We start from the raw sequence: 18778 nt of genomic DNA, 5'->3' as shown, positions 1-18778 counted from the left end.
CTGAGCGACTGAACAGAACAGATACATACAAAATGAAGTTTGGTTTTCTCCTGTTAATCAGTCTCATGTCAATTTAATTCTCAGACCAACCGGAAGAACCTAGAAGGGTAGAGGAAAGTTTTCTTCTCGACAGAGGATACTAAGAGTGGTAGAGAGATGGGAGGGGGCAGTTTGTGTTATGTAAGGTTTTGAATGTGGAGAGGGGGAGGTACCAAGGTGTCTAGCTTAAGCAACTGGGGGAGCAGAGAGGTGTCACTAAGATGGAGAAGAGGCGGAGAACAGGATGGAAAGTGGGATCTCGAGTTCAGCTTTTGGGACTTCCCTGGTGGGCCTGTTGCTAGGACTGTGCACTCTCCCTGCCAAGGGCCCAGGTTCGGTCCCTGGTTGTGATTTTGATGCATGCAGCAGTGAGCAGCAGTAAGAAGTAGCTGGAAGCGGTTAGTTCCCTTACTGGGAACTCTAACTACTAGACTACAGAGGCAAGTGGCTAGGGCCTAAATCTTCAGTTCTTGCCTGCCTTGTCAGGAAAGAATTCCGTAGAGGAGGCAGGAGGTAAAAAGGAAAGGAAAAAGGAAAAGCAAAGTACATGTGGAAAGATGCTCTGGGGACTCAGAGAGGGAGTCCGCACCGTTGGGATCTTCAAATGCAAGGGGGCGATTTTCGGAGTCTTTGTCTGTCTTCTGGCCAATCATCCCATTCCTCTCCTCCTGGCTAATCTGTCTCAGCACCATCACTCTCGGTGTGCATGCATCTCTCATTCAAGATGGGTCTCAGCGCAAAGGCGTCTGGGAGAAGCAAGACTCATTATGGCCTGGCGTTGTCTTGTCATTGACCCTCAAGGAACCTTTCTGCCCGTGTGTAATGTCTCCCTTGTCCCAAGAAAGTATGGCGAGCAGTGATCTCTGGGTCATTCACTCAAACAAGGCTTTGCCCCTCTTTGTCCTTGTCGTGACTATTATTCTAAGGCATCCACAAGAGACAAATTTCGCTCTTTACCCTGTCTCTGTTGTTAATTTTATTCAGGAGCGTAAAGAAGAGGTTAATTTTAAAAGTCTAACCTGGAAACCTACCTATCTCGTGTCTCAGGAAATGCAAATAGGAGATGAGCTGTAAGCATCCTGCCTGAAGCCCACTATTTCCTGCCCCATGAAATGTAAACAGGAGGCCAGTTGTAAGTGTATAACCAAGAGCCCATCTATCTCCTGCCTCAGTTGGGGACCCAAGATCCTGAGCCACTTGGTGCAACCAAAAACATAAAAAAAGAGTTCAGCTTTCAATATGTTGATTCTGATCTGCCCGTGAGACAACCAGGTAATTGGATATATGGGGCTAGAACTCCAGAAAGAGGTCTTTTGAGGTTGGGTCTTGCAAAGGAGGAAACTGGTTGGGTGGGTGCAATTTTTGACTTAATAGATGGGTGGGTCATGGAGGCAGGGGTCTTAAAAGAGTCTTGATGAGCCAGCTGTTAGTCTTGATAAATTGTCTGCTTGGTTAGTTTGTAATCTTATCTTTCAGGAGCAGATATTTCCTGGAGCAAGCAGCTAGATTATTTTTGCTTGGTCCTAGTATTGTTCAACACAGGAAAGTATGTTCATTTCAGTTCTAATCAGAAGGTCCTCAGGCAAGTGCCTTAAAAATAGTAATAATACTGAGAGCAGCAACAACAACTACGATATAGTAATTATGCTGCTGGACAGTGCTGAGCCCTTTATGGATGAATTTTTTTTTTTTTAAATTTACTTGTTTGTACCAGGTCTTAGTTCCAGCATGCAGGATCTTTGATCTTTGTTGTCACATGGGGGATCTTTAGTTGCAGCATGTGTATCTAGTTCCCTGACCAGGGATCCAACCAGGTCCCCTGCATTGGGAGCATAGCCACTGGACCACCAGGGAAGTCCCACTTCATGGCTATTAACTTGTTTAAGTCTCACAACAACCCAGTAAGAGTTCTGTTCTTTGCCTCATGTTACTGATGTGGCTCTTTTAAACACCTAAGGTCACATGACTGATAAGTGATAAATCTGAGTCCCAGAATTCAAACTCTTAATCCCCAAATAACTGGTTTGCCAACTAAAAGACAACAAATTTTGATTTGCCCAACTACATTTTCTTTAATTTGCTTTTTTATATCACTGAGAATATTTCCAAATAACCTGAAAATCAAGAGTTCTATGTTCCTGGGACTTCCTGGTGGTCCAGTTGTTAAGACTGGACTGCTCTTCCACTACAGGGCACACAGGTTTGATTCTTCATCAGGGAACTAAGATCCCGCCTGCCACATAGCACAACCAAAAAACAGAATTCTGTGTTCTAGAATTTTGGAGTTCAATTTATCATGCCTTCGAAATTTGCAGAAGGCATTCAACAAAGACCTTCCTTCTGAGTATACAAGTCAAACCTAGACCAATCCACCCTAGGGGCAGAGAAAACCCTCCATTATTGCTTTTATTAGCCCCTGAATATTAGCCCCCAGTTTTTATTTCATATTGTGTGGGCTCAGGTAACCTTGTTGGTTTCCTTTAATATGGTTAATTAATATTGTCCTATGGGCAGATTTATATGCCAGATTTATAACACCAGGCAGGGGAAACATTCCCCAATAAGACACAATGTCTATTCTACAATATAACCAGGCAAAAGAGATGTAACCATCTTACATAAAGTCCATTCAAATGTACTAATTGGTTTTTTTTAATTGTACTATTAGATTTTATGTGAAATATTTACTGTATATTCCATTTTTGACACATAAACTTTGACATAATAAATGATGCATTATCTTTTATTTTTTACAATTGTGAAGTAGATACACAAACTTTTGAAATGGTACACTTAAAATTTTGACATGTTCTTATATTTAACAAATGATGGTTTAGTTGCTAAGTTGTGTCCGACTCTTGAGACCCCATGAACTGTAGCCTACCAGGCTCCTCTGTCCATGGGATTCTCCAAGCAAGAATACTGCGCCATTTCCTTCTCCATCAAACATACTAATTTTAAAAAATAAACTTTTACCTCAATTCTATCAACTATCATACCGAGGCTTCCGTGATGGCTCAGTGGAAAATAATCAGCCTGCAACGCAGAAGATGCAGGTTGATCCCTGGGTCAGGAGGATCCCCTGGAGGAGCAAATGGCAACCCACTCCAGTATTCTTGTCTGGAGAATTCTATGACTCTATTTGGAGCCGGTTCTTGTTGTTTTTTTTGTTTTTGTTTTTTTTCTTTTTTTAAAACAATATCTAACTTAGAAGGGAAGCAAAATATACAGCCCCAAGATGTGCCTCTTTGTTATATTGATTATTTTAGACTTTTAGATTGTTTTATACTTTTAGGAAATAGCAGAGGAAAATCTCCAAAAACTAAGTAGAAATTATCCTTTTGCAGGAAATATTTACAATTAAAAGAGAAATCTCCCTCCTTTCATAAGGGTGTCTCCCTTCCTCTACCAGGAAGAGGATGACCAAATCTCTTGAAACCGTTAACAATGAAGAAGGTATATACTTAATTCTTCATAACAATCTTACCCTTGTTCACTGTGCTTTGCATGATAACCTTCCATAACTAATTTCTCTGCCTGCCACCATCTTCTATCTTCTTTTGTCTTTAGCTGAAGATGTATTTAAGGTAATGGCTTTGGCCATTTCAGAAACTTACTCAGTTTTCCTGGGTTCTCCTCTGTGTAAAAGGTGTATGTGTGCATGTGTGTGCTAAGTCGCTTCAGTCATCATTTCTGACTCTTTGCGACCAAAGGGTGTATCAGTTCAGTTCATTTCAGTTCAGTTGCTCAGTCGTGTCTGACTCTTTCGACCCCATGAATCATAGCACGCCAGGCCTCCCTGTCCATCACCAACTCCTGGAGTTCACTCAAACTCATGTCCATCGAGTCGGTGATGCCATCCAGCCATCTCATTATCTGTCGTCCCCTTCTCCTCCTGCCCCCAATCCCTCCCAGCATCAGAGTCTTTTCCAGTGAGTCAACTCTTCACATGAGGTGGCCAAAGTATTGGAGTTTCAGCTTTAGCATCAGTCCTTCCAGTGAACACCCACGACTGATCTCCTTTAGAACGGACTGGTTTACACGTTATTAAACTTTTATTTTTCTCCTGTTAATCTATCTTAAATAAGCAGGGTGACAATATACAACCTTGATGTACTCCTTTTCCTATTTGGAACCAGTCTGTTGTTCCATGTCCAGTTCTAACTGTTGCTTCCTGACCTGCATACAGATTTCTCAAGAGGCAGCTCAGGTGGTCTGGTATTCCCATGTCTTTCAGAATTTTCCACAGTTTATTGTGATCCACACAGTCAAAGGCTTTGGCATAGTCAATGAAGCAGAAATAGATGTCTTTCTGGAACTCTCTTGCTTTTTCCATTCCAGCGGATGTTGGCAATTTGATCTCTGGTGCCTCTGCCTTTTCTAAAACCAGCTTGAACATCTGTAAGTTCAGGGTTCACGTATTGCTGAAGCCTGGCTTGGAGAATTTTGAGCACGACTTTACTAGCGTGTGAGATGAGTGCAATTATGCAGTAGTTTGAGCATTCTTTGGCATTGCCTTTCTTTGGGATTGGGATGAAGACTGACCTTTTCCAGCCCTGTGGCCACTGCTGAGGTTTCCAAATTTGCTGGCATATTGAGTACAGCACTTTCACAGCATCATCTTTTAGGATTTGAAATAGCTCAACTGGAATTCCATCACCTCCACTAGCTTTGTTCAAGGTGATGCTTCCTAAGGCCCACATGATTTCACATTCCAGGATGTCTGGCTCTAGGTGAGTGATCACACCATTATCTTGGTCATGATGATCTTTTTTGTACAGTTCTTCTGTGTATTCTTGCCACCTATTCTTAATATCTTCTGCTTCTATTAGGTCCACACTATTTCTGTCCTTTATCGAGCCCATCTTTGCATGAAATGTTCCCTTGGAATCTCTAATTTCCTTGAAGAGATCTCTTGTCTTTCCTATTTTGTTGTTTCCCTCTATTTCTTTGCACTGACCACTGAGGAAGGCTTTCTTATCTCTCCTTGCTATTCTTTGGAACTCTGCATTCAGATGCTTATATCTTTCCTTTTCTCCTTTGCTTTTCGCTTCTCTTCTTTTCACAGCTATTTGTAAGGCCTTCTCAGACAGCTTTTTTGCATTTCTTTTCCATGCATAGGCTGGAATCAAGATTGCCGGGAGAAATATCAATCACCTCAGATATGCAGATGACACCACCCTTATGGCAGAAAGTGAAGAGGAACTAAAAAGCCTCTTGATGAAAGTGAAAGAGGAGAGTGAAAAAGTTGGCTTGAAGCTCAACATTCAGAAAACGAAGATCATGGCATCTGGTCCCATCACTTCATGGGAAATAGATGGGGTAACAGTGGAAACAATGGCAGACTTTATTTTGGGGGGGCTCCAAAATCACTGCGGATGCTGATTGCAGCCATGAAATTAAAAGACACTTACTCCTTGGAAGGAAAGTTGTGACCAACCTAGATAGTATATTAAAAAGCAGAGATATTACTTTGCCAACAAAGGTCCATCTAGTCAAGGCTATGGTTTTTCCCGTGGTCATGTATGGAGGTGAGAGTTGGACGGTGAAGAAAGCTGATCACCGAAGAATTGATGGTTTTGAACTGTGGTGTTGGAGAAGACTCTTGAGAGTCCCTTGGACTGCAAGGAGATCCAAACAGTCTATTCTAAAGGAGATCAATCCTGGGTGTTCACTGGAAGGACTGATGCTAAAGCTGAAACTGCAATACTTTGGCCACCTCATGAGACGAGTTGACTCACTGGAAAAGACTCTGATGTTGGGAGGGATTGGGGGCAGGAGGAGAAGGGGACGACAGAGAATGAGATGGCTGGATGGCATCACCAACTCGATGGAGGTGAGTTTGAGTGAACTCCGGGAGTTGGTGATGGACAGGTAGCCTGGCGTGCTGTGATTCATGGGGTCACAAAGGGTCGGACACAACTGAGCAACTGAACTGAACTGAACTGAATCTATCTTATGTCAATTTAATTACTAGACCAGCCAAAGAACCTGGAAGAGAAGGGAAACTTTCCCCATCCCCACGTAGGGAAAAGGGAGGGCTAGGAAAGTTTCCTATGAGAAGAACGGACAGATTTCCTTTGGAAAGACAAATGGGTTTTTAGGAGAGCAAAAGGCCAACAAGAAAGTCTGTGAGTGTTTGTTTATGTAGGTGCCAGTGGTCTTTCTGTCTTCAGAGACATAAGACTTCCCAGGAGAGGGGATTTATGATACAGTTTTTCTTGGTCTTTCTCCTGGGAGCAGACTCACCCCAAAGAAGGAATTTATGGTAGTTCTTGTTTCTGCTTTTAGTAGATGAGAGATGCTTTGAGATGACTTTTGTCTGCAGCTATTGAATTTCAAATGTCTTCAGTTTAAAATCATCTTCATACCAATTTTCAGGTTCTGGGTGGGTCCCGATGTTAACGCAAGTTCATGTGCTCAACTTACAGTGAAGTCAAACAAACTGAAATGTCAGAATTTGGATCAGATAGACTTATTGCAGGAGATGAGGTGACTCATGCCCTGAAAAGCCTCAGGCTCCCCAGAAGTGAAGTGAAGTGAAAAGTTGCTAGTCAAGTCTGACTCTTAGTGACCCCATGGACTATAGTCCATGGAATTCTCCAGGCCTGAATACCGAAGTGGGTTGTGTTCCCCTCCTCCAGGAGATCTTTCCAACCCAGGGATCAAACCCAGGTCTTCCACATTGCAGGCAGATTCTTTACCAGCTGAGCTACCATGGGGTTTCGGCAAAGCATTTTTAAAGGGCAGTTGGTGGGGGAGAGGTGTTGCGAGGTGTGCAATCAGCTCGTGCACAATTCTCTGATTGGCTGATAGTGAGGCAGGGTGGTGTCACAGGGTTCAACCCTATCAGTCCTTAGGTTTCGGAAGGCCTGAGGCTATATGCTCTGGGTCTTCAAATACATCTTCCTTTTGGTGGGGGGATTTCACTTCGGCAAAACAACTCAGGAAATTTGCATCAAATACTTTTATCTAGGTACTTAAGGGAGGAGCTAAAGCAGAGGATATGGGAATGCCTCTCTGGGAAAGGCCCCAAAAGGGTCTTATCCAGTTCCATTTTTCTCCCACTCACCAGGAGATGGCAAATCACAACCTGAGATGTGTCACAGGATACATGCCACAGCTTTCAAATCACAGGCCATTCTTTGAAACTGAAGCCAGTTGATTGGGGGATGATGTGTTCAGAGGAGGGACTTGGCCAGGCAGGGACTTCTACCGAGCTGGTGAATGCTTTTTGTATTACCAAACTCAGGTCCAGCTTCTTGCCTCCTGAAAATCAATGCTCAGGAGGCAAATGTTGGTAGAAATGGAAAGCATTGCTTTTAATCACCTGACATTCTGGGGGGTAGGGGGGAGGTGGATCCTAAAATCCAAAGATTTTGCATCCCAAATCCAAAGATTCTGCTCAGCCCTGAAAGTTTTTAAAGGAAAAGGGGAAGCAATCTCAGTTAATTATGGAAATACAGGATCAGACTCATTGCCATCTTCCACTGATGCAGGCTTGTTGACTCCTCGAGATCTTACTTTAGATGTTATCTTGTTTATACAGTTTGTTTGTGAGATTACTGAAGGGGAATTTAAGAAATCAGGTCATCGGTTAATTACTTATTCTTCATTTCTGCTTCTTTGATCTATGGAAAGAAGCAGCCGGTATTTAGGCAAGGGATTGTGTGATCAAAGATTTGCAATGTTTGCTTGGGCCAGAGAGGAGCAGAGGGTGGGAGTGCCTGGTTGAAGATTAGTTACAACATAGTTTTGCTAAAGTGACAAGACAAAAGAGGCCCCCTGCAGAGAACTCTTTCCTGCAAAGAGCTCTCTGCTGCCAAAAGCTGCTTACAAATCCCCACTTGTCAGAGCATCATTCCATTTCTATGGGACTAGGGGGGAAGATCTATCTTCTTTCAGTTCTTCAGGCTGATACAGAGCGAAAGATGTCAACATGGGACAGTAGTGTCTCTTTGCAGACAATTTTAGTTGCCCGCTTACATATACAGAGCAAGCTATAATTACTTTGATGCCCGCAGGATATAGAGTATTGTGAGCAATAGTGTAAATTCCATTCTCTTAAGGGTTCTTGGAATTGGTTCATAGGTTCAGTAGTAGCCATAGGTTCAGGACTGCTCAAGATGGAGCAGCTAACGCCATGGCTGCAGTCTGGTCATCATGCAGTTAACTTTTCCCTCTGGTGGGCAGTTACAGCATCTATAAAATGACTCAGGAACATGCATCAGACACTGAAGGCTTCTCTGACTCTATTGTCTAATCATTAGCTGCTTGAGCCTGCTCTTTTTGTGATGGGGTGGGGAGGTGGGGGTGGGGTGGAGGGGGGGACCGGGAGACTTCAACTTCTCTACAAACAAAAGGCAGGCAGCATGGAGGGACCTTTGTACTTGGGCGAGGGGGCAGGGCTCTGCTTGGTTCCATTTGGATCGGGAATGGTGAAGGAAAAGTGAGCAAGAGCGTTGCAGGCGGCAGAAACAGCACATGAAAGGGAAGTGACTTTTATAGGGTACAAATTATGTATTTGGTAACTGTCTTCATCTCATTCCAGTCTCCCAATAACCCTATGAGGTAGGTATTTATTGGCCCCATTTATCAGATCGGGAGATCAGGGCTCCAGGGCAAATAATTTATCCAGGCCTCTGCCATTTGTACGTGAGATCACATGGGATTCCCTGGTGTTTCAGATGGTAAAGTGTCTGCCCGCAATGCGGGAGACCTGGGTTCGATCCCTGGGCCAGGAAGATCCCCTGGAGAAGCAAATGGCAACCCACTCCAGTACTCTTGCCTAGAAAATTCAATGGATGGAGGAGCCTGGTGGGCTACAGTCCGTGGGGTCGCAAAGAGTCGGACATGACTGAGCAACTTCACTTTCTTTCTTTTCACTGGGACTGAAACCAGGTCTGTGTGGCTTCAGGGGAGAGGATGACGCCAGGACAGTGAAGGCAGAGGGTAGGAATGGCAGTCAGCTGGGAAGGGAGACTGGGGCCAGACTGTGGAGATCAGAAGCTGAGACCACATTCACCCTAAAAGGGTTGCTCTAGTAATTAGTAAAACATCTGGCAATTCTACCCAGGATGGCTCTGGGAACCAGAAAAATGACGGTGCTAGCCCTCCCCTCCCCCCAACGTCCCCGGATTCTTGAGATAACAGGGAAGATTTTCCAAGAGAGAGGAATGCTGGGGTGGGGCAGGGGAGTGCCCCAGGCTGTGCAAGGCCTCCCACCAGCCTCCCCTCTCTCCAGTTGATCAAGGGCCCCAGCCTCCCCCCGCCAGACGCTCAGCCTCTGCCACCTGTCAGGGTGTTGGTGGGAATACACAGGCACCTTTGGTTTTTGTCCCCTTGCTGCCAGAAAGAAAGATGCTGCTGTTGTCTCCTCCTACCTGGCCGCCATGAAGTTCCCCTCCTCCTTATTCTCAAGATTGAGAAAGCAAAAATTAGCAATGAGAAAGCACAAGAAGTTAAAAATGTGCCCTGCCATTCTTTTTGTTGGGATAATAAAGATAAAGCCAAGTTACAGAGCTGAACAGGAAACACTTATTTCTCCCAAGGACAAGTTACAGCAGCAGAGTGGCATGAGGACTCCTGCTTTCTTACTCACTGAGAAGTCTTGGCCTCTAAAATCAGACACCATCAGAAACTTTGCTTTTTGAAATTGTGTCATCAGTAATAAATGAAGAATGTATGCTTTGAAACTGTGGTGTTAGAGAAGACTCTTGAGAGTCCCTTGAACTGCGAGGAGATCAAACCAGTCAATCCTAAAGGAAATCAACCCTGAATATTCATTGGAAGGATTGATGCTGCAGCTGAAGTTCCAATACTTTGGCCACCTGATGCAAAGAACTGACTCACTGGAAAAGACCCTGATGCTGGGAAAGATTGAAGGCAGGAGAAGGGGCGACAGAGGATGAAATGGTTGGATGGCATCACCGACTCAATGGACATGAGTTTGAGCAAGCTCCAGGAGATAGTGGAGGACAGGGAAGCCTGTGCAGTCCATGGGGTCTTAAAGAGTCGGACATGACTTGGTGACTGAACAACAGCATCAGGAATGAAACACCGTTCCCAACCCTCTTACCTGGACCTTCTAATTCATTTTGATACAGAGAAGCAGCTTCAGTTAACAACCCAGGTGCATTATATTACATAACATAAGAGGTTTTTTGACACACCATGTCACATCTTTATGTGTGTAATAAAAGGTGGAAACTTTGTAGTTTGCTTTGCTTTGCGTGTTCAGTTGCTTGGTCATGTCTGACTCTTTTGTGACCCCATGGACTGTGGCCCGCCAGGCTCCTCTGTCCACAGGATTTCCCAGGCAAAAATACTGGAGTGGGTTGCCATTTCCTTCTCCAGGGGGATCTTCCTGACCAAGCAATGGAACCAACTGTCTCCTGTGTCTAATGCTTTGAAGGCAGATGGATTCTTTACCCACTGAGCCACCCAAACATGGCTTCAGGGAAATTTTTTCTAAACTCCACCCTCCCACCAAGCACAGGACTGTAGGTTTTCGTTTCCTTTGTTTGGTCCCTGGTTCCTCCTGTACTTTAGAGTCTCCTTCTGTGCAACTGGCCAAGAAAACCTGGTACTGTCAGACTGATTGGGCTAGGATGAGGACCTCATAAAACCCTCCCTTCTTTTTCCAGACTTGACTTTATCTCCCAAGGCCTAAGACAAAGGGAAGGATTGTTCAGTCAGCCTGATCCTGGGATGGGTGGAGCGGGAACACAGAACACTGCATTCTTCAGAAAACCTTCGGAGCTTGCTTTATGTAACTCTACCCCATTAACTGGTATGCCAGGTGGGAGTGAGGGGCAGGCACTGGACTGAGGGCTTCACAATGCCATTCCACTCAATCCTCACCACAGCCCTGAAAGTTAGGTCCTGTTATCATCATTCCCAATTTACAGATGAAGAAACTGAGGCACGGCGATGGTAAATATTATAACTTGTCCAAGAAAAGCACGTAGTCAGCAAGCAACTCAGCTGGGATTTGAACACATGAAGTTTACAAACAGAACCTTCAACCACTAAACAGGGGTTCATCAAAACTAAACCCTGGAGCTTTTACTTTCTGCATCAAGCCTTGTAGGCCAAAAGACATACTCAACAGTCCCATATATTTTTATGTTCATACGACTTCGTTCCGTTCCGTTCCGTCACTCAGTCGTGTCCGACTCTATGCGACCCCGTGGACTGTAGCCTACCAGGCTTCTCCGTCCATGGGATTCTCCAGGCAAGAATACTGGAGTGGGTTACCGTTTCCTTCTCCAGGGGATCTTCCCGACCCAGGGACTTACTAAGCATTTATGGGGCTTCCCTGGTGGCTCAGTGGTAAAGAATCTGCCTGCCAATGCAGAAGACACAGGTTCCATCCCTGATCCAGGAAGATCCCACGTGCTGTGCAAGAGCTAAGATGGTGCACCCAAACCATTAAGCCTGTGCTCTAGAGCCCGGGAGCTGAAACCTCTGAAGCCCTCACACTCTAGAGCCCATGCTCTACAATTAGAGAAGCCACCACAGGGAGAAGCCTGAGCACCACAAGCAGAGAGTAGCCCTGCTTGTTGCAACTGGAGGAACCCTGCCCAGCAGTGAAGACCCAGCACAGCCCAAAATAAATTTAAAATGTTATTTTTAAAAACAGAAAAAAGGATTTATGTTCTAACAATTTAGGAGTTGTTTTGGGGAAAAATACACATAAATTAAAAGGAAAAATAATATTTTCACTTCATTCTTAAATAGCCGATACATAGTATTGAGATGTGTGTGCTGGCTGAGCACCGCACAACTACTCAAACTTTAAAATCAGATTTGAACACCATCACACTCATCCTAGGGGCATCCCTGAGAGCTCAGCAGTAAAGAACCTGATGGCAATGCAGGAGAAGCAGGTTTGATCCCTGGGTCAGGAAGACCCCCTGGAGGAGGAAATGCTAACCCACTCCAGTATTCTTGCCTGGAAAATCCCATGGACAGAGGAACCTGGCAGGCTACACTCCATGGGGTTGCAAAGGGCCAGGCATAACTGAGCACTGAGCACAAACACTCATTCTGCATAGTACTTGCTTTTTATCGTAGAAAACACCAAAAACAGTTTCACAGAGATATGAGTCATGGAGACCTACTCAGGATACCACGCTTGTGCGTATGTGCTAAGTCGCTACCTTTTTTGTCTCCTATCTGCCCTCCTAAAAACCCATTTGTCTTTGCTAAAGAAACCTACTTGTCCTCACTGTAGAAATCTTTTCTTTCCCCACTAAGCACTTCTGTGTGTATCTGCATTATTTCCAGAAGTAAACTTTTGCTAATCTCTTTTGTCAGTTTAATTCGCAGATAACCCAAACTGAACCTAAGATGGTAGAGGAAATGTTGTTTTTCTTGCCCAACGATATCATTAAAAGCAATGCAGCATGATTTCATGTTGAAACTGTGAACTACCTGAAGTTAGCAGTCTTGTACAGTGTTTGACAGGTGCTGCTGAATTTCCCTTGAAATTTAAAAATACCCATGGTGACTCTGTGGATTTGCTCTTGTTCCCTGGGATGCTTTGTTTCCCAGTTTGGGAACCATGGTACTTGACTAAATCCATATCAAAATGATCTAACATAATCTATGAGGCTTGTCAACTACAAATTTGTGATTGCCAAGGTCATTTGCCATCTGCCTCTGTGGGGACTGAATCCTGTTCTGCTGAAGCTGTTGACCTTCGACTCAATCTGCAGGGAGCTCAAGGTGGAGAATGGGGCACTTTGTGCTTCAGGGAAACTGGTGGAACAGGTCTTTCAGTTCAATTCAGTTGCTCAGTCGTGTCCGACTCTTTGAGACCCCATGGACAGGCCAGGCTTCCCTGTCCATCACCAACTCCTGGAGCTTACTCAAACTCATGTCCATTGAGTCAGTGATGCCATCCAACCATCTCATCTTCTGTCGTCCCCTTTTCCTCTCGCCTTCAATCTTTCCCAGTATCAGGGTCTTTTCAAATGAGTCAGTTCTTTGCATCAGATGGCCAAAGTATTGGAATTTCAGCTTCAGCATCAGTCCTTCCAATGAATATTCAGGACTTATTTCCTTTAGGATTGATTAGTTGGATCTTCTTGCAGTCCAAAAGACTCCTAAGAGTCTTCTCCAACACCACAGTTCAAAAGCATCAATTCTTCTGTGCTCAGCTTTCTTTATAGTCCAACTCTCACATCCATACATGACTATTGGAAAAATCATAGCTTTGACTAGATGGACCTTTGTTGGCAAAGTAATGTCTCTGCTTTCTAATATGCTGTCTAGGTTGGTCATAGCTTTTCTTCCAAGGAGCAAACATCTTTTAATTTCATGGCTGCAGTCACCATCTGCAGTGATTTTGGAGCCCAAAAAAATAAAGTCTGTCACTGTTTCTATTGTTTCCCCATCTATCTGCCATGAACTGATGGGACCAGATGCCATGATCTTAGTTTTCTTAATGTTGAGTTTTAAGCCAGCTTTTTCATGCTCCTCTTTGCCCTTCATCAAGAGACTGTTTATAGTTTTTCACTTTCTAACATAAGGGTGGTGTCATCTGCATATCTGAGGTTATTGATATTTCTCCTGGCAACCCTGATTCCAGCTTGTGCTTCATCCAGCCCTGCATTTTGCGTGATGTACTCTGCATATAAGTTAAATAAGCAGGGTGACGATATACAGCCTTGACGTACTTCTTTCCCAATTTGGAACCAGTCCGTTGTTCCATGTCTGGTTCTAACTGTTGCTTCCTGATCTGCATACAGATTTCTCAGGAGGCAGGTCAGGTGGTCTGGTATTCCCATCTCTTTAAGAATTTTCCACAGTTTGTTGTGATCCACACAGTCAAAGGCCTTGGCGTAGTCAATAAAGCAGTAGATGTTTTTCTGGAACTCTCTTGCTTTTTTGATGATCCAACGGATGTTGGCAATTTGATCTCTAGTTTCTTTGCCTTTTCTAAATCCAGTTTGAACATGTGGAAGTTCATGGTTCATGTACTGTTGAAGCCTGGCTTGGAGAATTTTGAGCATTAGGAACTGATTTCACGGTCCCATCCTTATCTCCTCATTATCTAGAAAAGCACTAAATCCCTCCCTTTGTGCTGACTTCAGCTCCGAGTGAAGCAAAAAACCTCTTGTAAAATAATTGCTTGATTGCATTGAACTCCCCTTTCCCCAAAATCATAATACATTGACCTTCCTCCACTCCTTCTTGGGAGGGGTTTCTCAGAGCTATCTGAGGTGCCGTCTCCCGGGCTGCAGTCCTCATTTTGCCAAAATAAAACTTCCTTCACAACTCTCATGTTGTGCATCTTTCAGTTGACAGCCCACTGGGAATGGCACGTTATAACTGCTTGTTTTTTCCAGCAGTGTCATGAAGATATTTTCCTCTACCTTTCTAAGTGCTGACTGGTCTAAGAATTAAATTGATGTGAGTAAGGAGATAATCAAAAGTTTGATAACATGTACACATGGGAGAGAGGCAGAAACCCTCTCACCAAAGGAGAGGAGTAACTCAACAAAATGGCAGAAATTTTCACCTTAAATATCATGTTCAGTTAAAAACAAAAGAGGCTGCTAGGGGTAGTGTTTGGGGACTTCAAATGGGAGGAGGGCAGTGCAAGTGGAGATGGAAAAGCAAATATTTGGTAAATATTGACTGGATCCTGCAGAGAGTGGGACTCAGAGTGGACTCTAATCTCTAGGCTCTGCTGAGTTTCCCCCCACTACACCTAAAACCATTTACCTCAGATAAGGACTTGAACCATTTCTGTCTTTTATCGCGCCCATCTTTACACGAAATGTTCCCTTGGTATCTCTAATTTTCTTGAAGAGATCTCTAGTCTTTCCCATTCTATTGTTTTCCTCCTCTATTTCTTTGCACTGACCACTGAGGAAGGCTTTCTTATCTCTCCTTGCTGTTCTTTGGAACTCTGCATTTAAATGGGTATATGTTTCCTTTTCTCCTTTGCCTTTCACTTCTCTTCTTTTCTCAACTATTTGTAAGGCCTCCTCAGACAAGCATTTTGCCTTTTTGAATTTCTTGTTCTTGGGGGTGGTCTCGATCATTGCCTCCTGTACATTGTCACAAACCTCCATCCATAGTTCTTCAGGCACTCTATCAGATCTAATCCCATGAATCTATTTGTCACTTCCATTGTATAGTCATAAGGGATTTGATTTAGATCATACCTGAATGGTCTAGTGGTTTTCCCTACTTTCTTCAAAGGAATATAGAAATGGTATCAACCTAACAGAAGCAGAAGATATTACGAAGTGGTGGCAAGAATACACAGAAAAACTATACAAAAAAGATCTTCATAAAAAAAGAAACAAAAACAAAAAAGATCTTCATAACCCAGACAACCACAACAGTGTGATCGCTCACCTAGAGCCAGACATCCTGGAATGTGAAGTCAAGTGGGCCTTAGGGAAGCATCACTATGAACAAAGCTAGTAGAGGTGACAGTATTTCATTTGAGCTATTTCAAATCCTAAAAGATGATGCTGTGAAAGTGCTGCACTCAATATGCCAGCAAATCTGGAAAACTCAGCAGTGGCCACAGGACTGGAAAAGGTCAGTTTTCATTCTAATCCCAAAGGAGGGCAATGTCAAAGAATGTTCAAACTACCACATATTGCACTCATCTCACACGCTAGTAAAGTAATGCTCAAAATTCTCCAAGCCAGGAGTACATGAACTTCAGATATTGTCAACAGTATATGAACTGTGAACTTCCAGATGTTCAAACTGGATTTAGAAAAGGTAGAGGAACCAGAGATCAAATTGCCAACATCCATTGGATTATCAAAAAAGCAAGAGAATTCCAGGAAAAACATCTATTTCTGCTTTATTGATTATGCCAAAGCTTTTGACTGTGTGGATCACAACAAACTGGAAAATTCCTAAAGAGATGGGAATACCAGACTACCTTACCTGCCTCCTGAGAAATCTATATGCTGGTCAAGAAGCAACAGTTAGAACCAAACATGGAACAAAGGGCTGGTTCCAAATTGGGAAAGAAGTACGTTAAGGCTGTATATCATCACCCTGCTTATTTAACTTATATACAAGAGTACATCATGCGAAATGCCAGGCTGGATGAAGCACAAGCTGGAATCAAGACTGTTGGGAGAAATATCAATAACCTCAGATACACAGATGACACCACCCTTATGGTAGAAAGTGAAGAGGAACTAGGGAGCCTCTTGATGAAAGACAAAGAGGAGAGTGTAAAAGCTGGCTTAAAACTCAACATTCAGAAAACTAAGATCATGGCATCTGGTCTCATCACTTCATGGCAAATAGATGGGGAAACAATGGAAACAGTGACAGACTTTATTTTTTTGGGCTCCAAAATCACTGCAGATGGTGACTGCAGCCATGAAATTAAAAGATGTTTGCTCCTTGGAAGAAAAGCTATGACCAACCTAGACAGCATATTAGAAAGCAGAGACATTACTTTGCCAACAAAGGTCTGTCTAGTCAAAGCTATGATTTTTCTAGTAGTCCTGTATGGATGTGAGAATTGTACTATACAGAAAGCTTGGTGCCAAAGAACTGATGGTTTTGAACTGTGGTGTTGGAGAAGACACTTGAGAGTCCCTTGGACTGCAAGGAGATCCAACCAGTCCATCCTAAAGGAAATAAGTCCTGAATATTCATTGGAAGGACTGATGCTGAAGCTGAAATTCCAATACTTTGGCCACTTGATGCAAAGAACTGACTCATCGAAAAGACCCTGATGCTGGGAAAATTGAAGACAGCAGGAGAAGGGGACGAGAGAGGATGAGATGGTTGGATGGCATCACCAACTCAATGGACATGAGTTTGAGCAAGCTCAGGGAGTTGTTGATGGACAGGGAATCCTGGCATGCTGCAGTCTATGGGGTCGCAAGGAGTCGGACATGACTGAGTGACTGAACTGAATTGAGGACTTGAACCTACATGGCAGGGACTTCAACCTGGCTCAAATTCAGTTTGGGACTCTAAGCCACATGGCTAGGACTAGAACCCAGCAGAAACCTATAGCAATGAAGCTCCGTTTCTTAATGTCTCATTGTAGAAAGAATTCAAGTGATTGTTAAGAAGTGGATTTTTCAGAAACACACTCCACAGACAGAGTGTGGGCCAACACAGAGGGCAAGTGAAGTGACCTCCAAATGTGGCATGTTAGTTTTTATAGCCTGGGTAACTTCATAGGCTAATGAGTGGGAGGATTATTCCAACTCTTTTGGGGAAGGGGAGGAGATTTCCTGGAATTGCGTCCCCCTCCCACCTTTTGGTCTTTGATGGTGCCTCGGAACTGTCTTGTCTGCCATCTTGGACCCATTTGATTCTAATTGGTCTATGTTGTGTCCTCGGGCTATGTCATTCTTTCAAAATTGTGTCCCTTCCCCTTTCCCTAGCCTATATTCTTTGCTGACATTTCTCATAATAGCCCTATTCCAGGAATAGGCCTTTTGTCTAAATTCTTTTAGGCAGTTAAGGGGGAGGTAACAAAATCACTGCAGATGCTGATTGCAGGAATGAAATTAAAAGACGCTTACTGCTTGGAAGGAAAGTTATGACCAACCTAGATAGCATATTAAAAAGCAGAGACATTACTTTGCAAACCAAGGTCTGTCTAGTCAAGGCTATGGTTTTTCCCGTGGTCATGTATGGATGCGAGAGTTGGACTGTGAAGAAGGCTGATCGCTGAAGAATTGATGCTTTTGAACTGTGGTACTGGAGAAGACTCTTGAGAGTCCCTTGGACTGCAAGGAGATCCAACCAGTCCATTCTAAAGATCAATCCTGGGTGTTCATTGGAAGGACTGATGCTAAAGCTGAAACTGCAATACTTTGGCCACCTCATGCAAAGAGTTGACTCACTGGAAAAGACCCTGATGCTGGGAAGGATCAGGGGCGGGAGGAGAAGGGGACGACAGAGAATGAGATGGCTGGATGGCATCACCGACTCGATGGCCATGAGTTTGAGTGAACTCTGGGAGTTGGTGATGGACAGGGAGGCCTGGCGTGCTGTGATTCATGGGGTCGCAAAGAGTCGGACACGACTGAGCGACTGAACTGAACTGAAAAAGAACAACTTCTGATCTTCTGTTTCTTAAAAATAATCAGCCTAAATTAATCTTCATGTGAAAGAGGTACATTTTTGTGTAAAAAATTTTGCTCCCCTTCAGCAGTCTCCATCTCCTCTGGATGTGTCTGTCTGGTTCATGGCTGTATCTGCTGTGCCATCATCAGTGTCCAGTACAAAGGAAGAACTTAGATGAAGGAGGTGGCATATGAGTGGGGAGCATAGGTGCAGAGCAAACATGATTAACTGTTAAGGGCTATTTCATCCTCCCGTATTCATGAGTCATCTTAGAGGAAATGTGTCCAGAATTTTGGATATAAACACCCCTGATTCCTGATCTTCTTCCTTCCGGGCTCTTTCTTCCGCTAGACTTTATGTTTCCTATTTCCACAGTCTTTCTTCTGTAGAGGACAATACAGCTCAGTTAGATTACTGTTTATTAAATACAGTCTTTTCTGAATCTAGCACTTCATGTCAGATCAGGTCATTCTTCAGCTCAAAATCCACAATGGCTTCCCAGCTCACTCAGAGTCAAAGCCACAAGTTTTATAAGGGCGGGGATAATCTGCCTTTGTCTTTCTTCTCTGACCTGTTGTCCTACTGCTCCTCCCAGTTTATCCTCCTCCAACCATTTGGGCCACCTTGCTATTCACTTTCACTTTTCACTTTC

At 43.8% G+C, this 18778-nt stretch overlaps 1 long non-coding RNA gene across 1 annotated transcript; it reads left to right on the top strand.

Moving 5' to 3' along the window:
- The first annotated feature begins 1179 nt into the window (after positions 1 to 1179).
- On the top strand, positions 1180 to 10522 carry LOC148776213 (uncharacterized). Its single transcript, XR_016038695.1, has 3 exons — positions 1180 to 1311; positions 3387 to 3495; positions 5161 to 10522. It is a non-coding gene; the product is annotated as an uncharacterized LOC148776213 (long non-coding RNA).
- The last annotated feature ends 8256 nt before the right edge of the window (positions 10523 to 18778 follow it).

Source organism: Moschus berezovskii, chromosome 11 (assembly GCF_049115385.1).
Source record: "Moschus berezovskii isolate FMDL1 chromosome 11, NW_MosBer_1.0, whole genome shotgun sequence".
In the NCBI taxonomy this organism is placed as follows: Eukaryota; Metazoa; Chordata; class Mammalia; order Artiodactyla; family Moschidae; genus Moschus; species Moschus berezovskii.
The sequence above is the reverse complement of the archived record's forward strand: the minus strand, read 5'-3'. Positions and strand labels throughout refer to the sequence as shown.